This window comes from Staurois parvus, unplaced genomic scaffold, assembly GCF_062004578.1.
Source record: "Staurois parvus isolate SC_StPar_1 unplaced genomic scaffold, SC_StPar_1.0 ptg000264l, whole genome shotgun sequence".
Lineage (NCBI taxonomy): Eukaryota > Metazoa > Chordata > Amphibia > Anura > Ranidae > Staurois > Staurois parvus.
The window spans coordinates 6,040,435-6,051,000 of record NW_028318060.1 but is presented as its reverse complement, the minus strand read 5'-3'; positions in this window follow the sequence as shown (position 1 = coordinate 6,051,000).

The window sequence follows — 10,566 nt, the reverse complement described above, 5'->3', positions numbered from 1 at the left end:
GGATTACTGCCATCTCAGTGGTCGGCTTACCCTGCCTCCGTGCATCCGCGGCTAGTTTATGACGTCCCCGAATTTGATTGGATGAGGAGTGCTGTCATGTTGGTTTGTGTTCCGCCTCTCCTCTTTCCTGCGCGCCTGTACCTGCAGACTAGATGATGTTTGCTGTCATCTCATTGGTTGTCGATCTCTGCCTCCTCATAGCTGGGTCTCTGAGGGCGGCTAAAGTATTGAGGGTCGGCTTTGTTTATAAATGATCATATCATACCAACAGGGGTCGCTGAAAACCAGGCATGTATTGACTCCTGGACTGTGACTAATGCCAGCCACATGTAATTATTATTAGTTGAAAACAGGAGTTACATAGTGCCAACAGGTTATACGGTGCTGTACAATTCCAATACAGAAGGAATCCGAGGGCCCTGCTCGTGGAGTTTACAATCTACAGCAGTGGTATCCAAACTGGGGGCCTGATGTGGCCCTTTGCTTGCCTTTATCTGGCCCTCAGGGCACTTTTTCTCTCACTGATACGTTATTCTTGTCTCCCACCAACAATGGGGCGCTACTCCCACTGACACCAACGATGGGGCGCTATTCCTGCCACTGACACCAACGATGGGGCGCTATTCCTGCCACTGACACCAACGATGGGGCGCTATTCCACTGACACCAACGACGGGGCGCTATTCCTCCCACTAACACCAACGACGGGGCGCTATTCCTCCCACTGATATCAACGATGGGGCGCTATTCTTCCCACTGACACCAACAATTGGGGTACTATTCCTTCCACTGATACCAACGATGGGGCGCTATTCTTCCCACTGACACCAACGATGGGGCACTATTCCTCCCACTGATATTCCTCCCACTGACACCAACGATGGGGCACTATTCCTCCCACTGATATTCCTCCCACTGATACCAACGATGGGGCGCTATTCTTCCCACTGACACCAACAATTGGGGTACTATTCCTTCCACTGATACCAACGATGGGGCGCTATTCTTCCCACTGACACCAACGATGGGGCACTATTCCTCCCACTGATATTCCTCCCACTGACACCAACGATGGGGCACTATTCCTCCCACTGATATTCCTCCCACTGATACCAACGATGGGGCGCTATTCTTCCCACTGACACCAACAATTGGGGTACTATTCCTTCCACTGATACCAACGATGGGGCGCTATTCTTCCCACTGACACCAACAATTGGGGTACTATTCCTTCCACTGATACCAACGATGGGGCGCTATTCCTCCCACTGACACCAACGATGGGGCACTATTCCTCCCACTGATATTCCTCCCACTGATAGCAACGATGGGGCACTATTCCTCACACTGATACCAACGATGGGGCGCTATTCCTCCCACTGATATTCCTCCCACTGATAGCAACGATGGGGCACTATTCCTCACACTGATACCAACGATGGGGCGCTATTCCTCCCACTGACACCAATGATGGGGCACTATTCCTCCCACTGATACCAACGATGGGGCACTATTCCTCCCACTGACACCAATGATGGGGCACTATTCCTCACACTGATAGCAATGATGTGGCGCTATTCCTCACACTGATACCAACGATGGGGCGCTATTCCTCCCACTGACACCAATGATGGGGCACTATTTCCCCTAAATGACACCAACAATAGGACACTATTCCTCAAACTGACACCAACAATGGGGCACTATTTCCCCCCACTGACACCAACAATAGGACACTATTCCTCCCACTGACCTCAATGATGGGGCACTATTCCTCCTACCGACACCAACGATGGGGCACTATTCCTCCCCCCACTGACACCAACGATGGGGCACTATTTCCCCCCACTGACACCAATAGTACACTATTCATCCCACTTACACCAATGAAGGAGCGCTATTCCTCCCCCTAATACCAAAGATGCGTTGTTTACTCCCACTGATGTCGGGACAATTTCTACTCCCAATGTCCACAGTCCGGCCCCCCGAAAGTCTAATGAACAGTAAACTGGCCCTATGTTTAGAAGGTTTGGAGCCCCTGATCTAAGTGGAGGTGGTACAAAAGGTGAAAGCTGCAGGGGTGTTCTGATGGAGGTGACTCAAGTACAGTTTTGAGGTGGAGGTGGGGTAGGCTTCCCCGAATAAGGCCTGATTCACATCTATGCAGTTTGTGTTTGATCCATTTCTGCACTGCTTTTTGCTTTTTTACACATACGTTTTGCGTTTGTTTTCCAACTTGTTGCTGGGCAGATTAACATGCATCAAAAACACACTACATGCATTTCTGCAGCATCTCCATTGAAGTCTATTGAACCAATAACACAAGGTTTTGCATTTAAAAAAGTCCCTGAGCCCAGGTTCACACTGATGTGGTGTGGAATTCCCACGTTTCTGTGCAATTTCCACATCACATAATCGCACCCTGTTCATACAAACCGCTGCGGGTATTTATTTTAGGTTAACGACACCCCAAAAGCAGTTCGCAAATACGTCGCAATGTGCAGAATCAGATCACATGGGTGTGAACACTCCTGTTATCCGATTGTAGCACGGACAAACAAAAGAGTCCTGCACTTTTCTGGTGTGGATGCATTGCGATTTTAGCCATACAAAATTTATGGTTCAAATTGCACCACACCGAAATTGCATATGATTTGCACAGGAATGCTGTGCGGTTCCTATGCGAATCACACATGGTGTGTCACATTGCATCAGTGTCAACCCACGGAGATGCAAACGTGTCCCATAGGAAATCATGTTAAATGGACTGCCTTGCGTTTCTGCAAAACGCAACAGATAATGCATAGGTGTGAACCTATACTGAGTGAGTTTTCAAAGATTGTCTAAAGGAAGACAAGGAGGGGGCTGAACTGACATATTGGACTAGGGAGTTCCAGAGGGTGGGAGAGGGTCTGGAGAAGTCCTGCAGGCAAGCAGAGGAGGTGACAAGGGAGCTAGAGAGCAGGAGGTCTTGGGAGGAGTGGAACGGGCGATTTGGAATATATCTGTGGATGAGGTTGGTGATATAGCTGGGGGCAGTGTTGTGAATGGCTTTGTATGTTGTGGTTAGTATTTTGTTCTTTATATGTTGGGTTAGTGGAAGCCAGTGAAGGGATTGGCAGAGAGGGGCAGCAGTCACAGATCGGTTGGTAAGGTGTACAAGTCTAGCAGCAGCATTCATAGTAGACTGAAGGGGGGATAGCCTGTGTAGGGGTAGGCCAGTGAGGAGGGAGTGACATCCAATAATGTCTACTAGACAGACAACTACATCGTTCATTGTGTCATGCCTTCTGAACACTGATATGAGCTCTTACATGTACCTGGAATTAGAAAACGTCATTATAAGAGTTCATAGCTGCAGCTTTCATTATAATACTTGATGAGCCCACCTTGTTCAGACACTTCCTGTAATGGGGTGACAACATTCAGCCCGGTCTTCCAGTTGTGTTCCTGTGTTGTCACCCTGTCACATGCTCCCTAGAAGAAGACTACAAGTAGCAGAGCCAATGCACGTTTACACAGGCATGGTCCACCTTTGTAACAGAAAACCTGCCAGTAGACCACAGTGACTGAAAAAGGGTGGAGGAGTTTAGCAGTACTGAGGTAGGAAACAAAGGTGAAGTATTTAAGAGAAAAAAATGGCGACTGCTAATGGTACATAATGTTATAGCAAAGAAAAACATCCAGCTAGGGTTTAATCTGCCGTAATTCATTATTTCACCTAATATACACTCACCGGACACTTTATTAGGTACCTTGCTAGTACCAGGTTGCACTCCCTTTTACCTTCTGAACTGCCCTAATTCTTCTTGGCATAGATTCAACATGGTGTTGGAAACATTCCTCAGGGATTTTGATCCATATTGACATGATAGCATCACCCAGTTGCTGCAGATTTGTTGGCTGCACATCCATGATGCAAATCTCCCATTCCACCACATCCCAAAGGTGCTCTATTGGATTGAGATCTGGTGACTGTGGAAGCCATTGGAGTATGATGCTTAATTGGTACTAAGGGGCCAAAAGTGTGCCAAGAACATATCCCCCACACCATTACACCCCCACCATCAGCCTGGACCGTTGATACAAGGCAGGATAGATCCATGCTTTCATGCTGTATGTGCTAAATTCTGACTCTACCATCTGAATGTCACAGCTGAAATCAAGACTCATAAGACCAGGCAACATTTTTACAGTCTTCTATTGTCCAATTTTGGTGAGCCTGTGCGAATTGTAGCCTCCATTTCCTGTTCTTAGCTGACAGGAGTGGCAGCCAGTGTAGTCTTCTGCTGCTGTAGCCCATCTGCTTTTGTTGACGTGTTATACATTCAGAGATGGCATTTTACATACCTCAGCTGTAATGAGTAGTTAGTTGAGTCACTGTTGTGAAGGCCAGTTATAGACTAGGGCAGTGGCATTTTTTGTACTGTTTGTTGGTGAGGGGACGCACTGGATACCTTAGCTGCCATTGTACTACATGCTGGGTGTCCGGTGCACTCCTATACCTTTAACCGTTTCAATACCGTGCAATTTTACACCTTCCTGCCCAGGCCATTTTTCAGGTTTCAGCGCTCTCACACTTTGAATGACAATTGCGCGGTCATACAACACTGTACCCAAACTAAAATTTTATCACTTTCTTCACACAACTAGAGCTTTCTTTTGGTGGTATTTAATCACCGCTGGGGTTTTTATTTTTTGCTAAATTAACAAAAAAAGACCAAAAATTTTGAAAAAAAAACACATTTTTCTTTGTTTCTGTTATAAAAGTTTACAAATAAATAATTGTTCTTCATAAATTTAGGCCAAGATGTATTCTGCTACATGTTTTTGGTGAAAATAACCCAAATTAGGATGTATTTTTTAGTTTGTAGGAAAGTTATAGAGTTTACAAACTATGGTATAGATCTGAATATTGATCAATCCTGAAGTACTGACAGCCAATCTAATTTCTTGAGGTCCAAGAATGTCAGAACAGTACAGATATCCCCAAATGACCCCTTTTTGCAGAGTAGACAGTCCGACGTACTTCATAAGAGGCATGGCGAGTTTTTTGAAGTTGTATTTTTTTGTCATAATTTTTCGGAAAATGAAAAAATGAAAAAAATTATTTTCACTATTTTTTTTTTTACATACTGTCACCAGTGCAGTACAGCGTCATCATATAACTGGCATGGCGGTTAACAGGGACACTGACTGGTGACAGTATGAAAAAAAAAAATATATATTTTTTTTATTTTTTTTTTATTTTTTTATTATATTTAATTTTTTATTACATTTTGTTTTATTTTTTTTAAGATTTTTTTTCATATTTTACTATGACCAAAATAGTACAATGTTACCATAGTAACATTGTACTACTTTGGGGAAGTGATCAGTATTTTTTTTTTCACACGATTTGCTTATAGCAAAGAATTACTTTGCTATAAGGAAGCATTTACCTGAATGAAATCGATTCATTCAGTTTTTTTTTTTTTTTTGTGCTTAGCTGTGATTTGGTCACAGCTAATCACATGACATGTGCATGTGATTAGCTGTGACCATTCACAGCTAGGCACTAGTATAGAATGGATGGCATCATGAATGAAGCCATCCATTGTATACAACTGTCATGTGACCTGCTGTGATTGGTCACAGCAGGTCACATGGTACCAGCAACGGGAGCCGGTACTCGGATCTGTCATCGGCCGTGTCCGAGGTGCATGGCCGATGACAGATCGCACTGCTGCGCCGCTCTGCACTAGCGTTTTTAATGCATACTGTTAGACAGGTTAATTTGGTTTGTTTGCAAGCTGGTTGGCAAGCTGAGCTGGGAATGTTTCTCTTTTTGTTTGACATGCGTCTCCCTTTCATGTGCTCCTTGCTGTGAAGACCAGTTATAGACTGGGGCAGTGGCCATTTTTTGGACTATTTGAGTCACTGTTGCCTTTCTATCATCTGGAACCAGTCTGCCCATTCTCCTCTGACATCAACAAGGCATTTTTGTCCACACAATTGCCGCTCACTGGATATTTTCTCTTTTTCAGACCATTCTCTGTAAATCCTAGAGATGGTTGTGCATGAAAATCGCTGCAGATCAGCAGTTTTTGAAATACTCAGACCAGCCTGTCTGGCACCAACAACCATGCCACGCTCAGAGTCACTTAGATTCCCTTTCTTCTCCATTCTGATGCTCGGTTTGAACTTCAGCAAGTTGTCTGCACCATGTCTAGATGACTAAATGCATTGAGTTGCTGCTATGTGATTGGCTGATTAGCATTTGTGTTAAAGGATAAGTTCACCTTTTGGACAAAAATAATAAATGCACATTTTTTTGCAGGTAAAAAAAAAGTGCATTTATTATTTTTGTCCAAAGGAGCCTGAAAAGAAGGATACTAAACAGAAAGAGCCTCCTGCGCTGCCACTAACCCCCCCCCCCAGGAGAATAAAAAACACAACACCCAGGAATGGCTGCTAGCAGCTAACTATATAACCAGATAGTGAAAAGATGACAAAAAATGTGCTGTGCTAATCCTATATACTGAAAACAACCAAATAATATCAATCCACACAAACCAAGGACATATCATATATAGTTAGACTCCAAAGTGGGATGGAAAGAAAAAGGGGAAACTCCCAACTGGGCAATAGTGAAAACCTAAATCCGTGAAAGTGCTGCACTATTCATATGTACAGTGCAGCAAAAAAGTATTTAGTCAGCCACCAATTGTGCAAGTTCTCCCACTTAAAAAGCTGAGAGAGGCCTGTAATTGGCATCATAGGTAGACCTCAACTGTGAGAGACAAAATGAGAAAAAAAATCCAGACAATCACATTGGCTGATTTGGAAAGAATGTATTTGCAAATTATGGTGGAAAATAAGTATTTGGTCACCTACAAACAAGCAAGATTTCTGGCTCTCACAGACCTGTACCTTCTTCTTTAAGAGGCTCCTCTGTCCTGCACTCATTACCTGTATCAATGGCACCTGTTTGAACTTGTTATCAGTATAAAAGACACATGTTCACAACCTCAAACAGTCACACTCCAAACTCCACTATGGTGAAGACCAAAGAGCTGTCGAAGGACACCAGAAACAAAATTGTAGACCTGCACCAGGCTGGGAACACTGAATCTTCAATAGGCAAGTAGCTTGGTGTGAAAAAATCAACTGTGGGAGCAATACTTAGAAAATGGAAGACATACAAGACCACTGATATTCTCCCTCGATCTGGGGCTCCACGCAAGATCTCACCCCGTGGGGTCAAAATGATCATAAGATTGGTGAGCAAAAATCCCAGGACCACACAGGGGGACCTAGTGAATGACCTGCAGAGAGCTGGGACCAACGTAACAAAGGCTACCATCAGTAACACACTACGCCGCCAGGGACTCAGATCCTGCAGTGCCAGACGTGTCCCCCTGCTTAAGCCAGTACATGTCCGGGCCCGTCTGAAGTTTACTAGAGAGCATTTGGATGATCCAGAAGAGGATTGGGAGAATGTCATATGGTCAGATGAAACCAAAATATAACTGTTTGGTAGAAACACAACTCGTCTTTTTTGGAGGAGAGAGAATGCTGAGTTGCATCCAAAGAACACCATACCTACTGTGAAGCATGGGGGTGGCAACATCATGCTTTGGGGCTGTTTCTCCGCAAAGGGACCAGGACGACTGATCCATGTACAGGACAGAATGAATGGGGGCCGTGTATCGTGAGATTTTGAGTGCAAACCTCCTTCCATCAGCAAGGGAATTGAAGATGAAACGTGGCTGGGTCTTCCAACATGACAATTATCCCAAACATACCGCCCGGGCAACAAAGAAGTGGCTTCGTAAGAAGCATTTCAAGGTCCTGGAGTGGCCTAGCCAGTCTGCAGATCTCAACTCCATAGAAAACCTTTGGAGGGAGTTAAAAGTCCGTGTTGCCCAGAGGCAGCCCCAAAACATCACTGCTCTAGAGGAGATCTGCATGGAGGAATGGGCCAACATACCAGCAACAGTGTGTGCCAACCTTGTGAAGACTTACAGGAAATGTTTGACCTCTGTCATTGCCAACAAAGGATATATAACAAAGTATTGAGATGAACTTTTGATATTGACCAAATACTTATTTTTCGCCATAATTTGCAAATAAATTCTTTCCAAGTCAGCCAATGTGATTGTCTGGATTTTTTTTCTCATTTTGTCTCTCATAGTTGAGGTCTACCTATGATGCCAATTACAGGCCTCTCTCAGCTTTTTAAGTGGGAGAACTTGCACAATTGGTGGCTGACTAAATACTTTTTTGCCCCACTGTATATGATGCAACCAAAGAAGAAAGAATATAGCACAAGTGAACAAATAAATGTGAAAGAACATAAAACCATAAACGTGAAAACATAACAGCGTGAAAACATAACATAAAAACGTGATCACTAATGCATAAAAAAACACAGAGGAAAAAAAACAACCATGATGAACAATAGAGTGCGTGAATCATGACAAAAGAAAAAAGTGCAAAAATGACATATACCGGCATATAAAGAAGTGACAAAATCTGGCACAAAAACTAATATAAAAGTGATGAGTCCAAAATATCTCCGTTTAAGCTCCAATGATATGATTCCGTGCACAACTTTGATAGGTGACAGATACGGTGATCAACTTTACAAGTGTATCCACCACCAGCTAGCATGCCCGCTCACCTCCATGCTGCAACCCCTAAGGGATCATGTAAACTGCAGCTGATAAACTGACGTTCAGGAGCTTTTCTGTGTTTTTTTCAGCAGCCCCTGAACTCACCCTAATGTTTTCCTATGTGTCCATGTACACAATGTCATTTACAGGTAGTTGAGTTTACAGTCGTTTTTTTGAACGCACCAAACGTGTTCAGAAGTAGATTTTATCAGCATTTCAAACGCTTGTAAACGTGTGTAAATGCGGCTAACCGCGTTTATAAGCGTTTGTGTTTAGAAGCGTTTTTTAACTGTTCCATATCCAAATGCTGTTTTGCATCATCAGAAATGCATGCAAAGCATTTTCCAAGTATTCAAATGGACCTAGCACACCAGTGCAGTCAGTTCCAGGTTTTGCGTGAAGGAAAAAATTATAGAACGTGCTGCATTATGCTCATGATGGGATCCATAGTGAATACAACCAGAAAAAACAGGTAACCTCAACACATACTGCTATCTCCGCTTCTGCTCTCTCTATTTCTCTCAAAATGTCTGAAATAGTTAATTTTTTACTGTTTTTCAGTGCATTCTGGGCATTTTGGAAGGTATCCTGTTATCTTTAAAAATCGCTTCTAAACGCAACCGCTCATAAACACGCATAAACGCGGTATGCAAACGCGGCTAAATAGACGTTTTTTAACCTACGTGGAGCCTAAGGGCCAAAACACATGAAGCAAGTGCTCAGCAGAGTAGTCTAAGTCCTGTTGGGGAAAAGAAGGATAAATGACTCCAAGAGTGGTTTCACAGTAGAAAAAGATACAATAAAATATGACTTGCATCAGTCAAGGCTGCAGTCACCCCAAGGGCTAAGAACGTGCAACCTTCTAAGTGCGCAGGTGGAGAAAAACTGCCTCCATTCAAGATCAAGGTGATTGCTCTCTATGCCTTAGAGCAGGGGTGGGCAACCTGTGGCTTTCCAGCTGTTGTGGAACTACATTTCCCATGAGGCATTGCAAAGACCAGAAGTTACAAGCATGGCTCTACAGGTCCCATGAGACATTGCAAAACTGACAGTTAAAGGTATGACTTGCAGAGGTATGATGGAACTTGTAGTTCTGCAACAGCTGGAGAGCCGCAGGTTGCCCACCCCTGCCTTAGAGGATCCCATCATGGGTCCTGTGCGAGGTTCTCAGGTGGGTGTTTGCAAAGACAATCTGTCAGTGGTCCAGTTGGCAGAGGCACGCAAAGTTATAGGTCTAACTCATTTACTTTAATGAACATCAGATTTTTTTTCCCCAAATAAAATGCATTTCATGGCTATAACTTGCCACTTCCTCAGTGCACAGGTGATAACATTGATCTCTGTGTGTAAAAGTTCAATAGGGTGCATTGGTTATTTTGTATAGGGTACATTGTCTATGCATTTGACTATTCTTAATACCTAATGTACCCTATGGAACATTTACCCACAGACAGGAATGTTATCACCCGTGAACAGAGGACGTGGTAAGCTATACATTTGGTGAAATAAAGAAATATGATATAAATATAAACAACTCTGACCCATTGTTGGACCTATAACTTCAGGTGTCTCCGCTGATCAGTTCACCGACAGGTAAAAATCATTTTTGCAGACTCCTTTTTTACTTATAATTTTTTTTTACATTACTTTTTACTTACCATTTGCCTAAAACTTGTCTCAGCAAACTACTAACAGGGAAGGTCTGACTAAGACTGATTTAATAGGAACTAACTAAACAGAAAGGGAGAATGGGGGAGATTCCAAATTACATAAGTAAACAAGTTGTAGTGGCCCAAAATTATCAGTAGACATCGGTATACTACTGAACAATAGTAACCTTGTGAATTTCAACAACACAGAAAAAATACATAAAAGTGGGACAGAACATACATACATTTCTTGTATGACA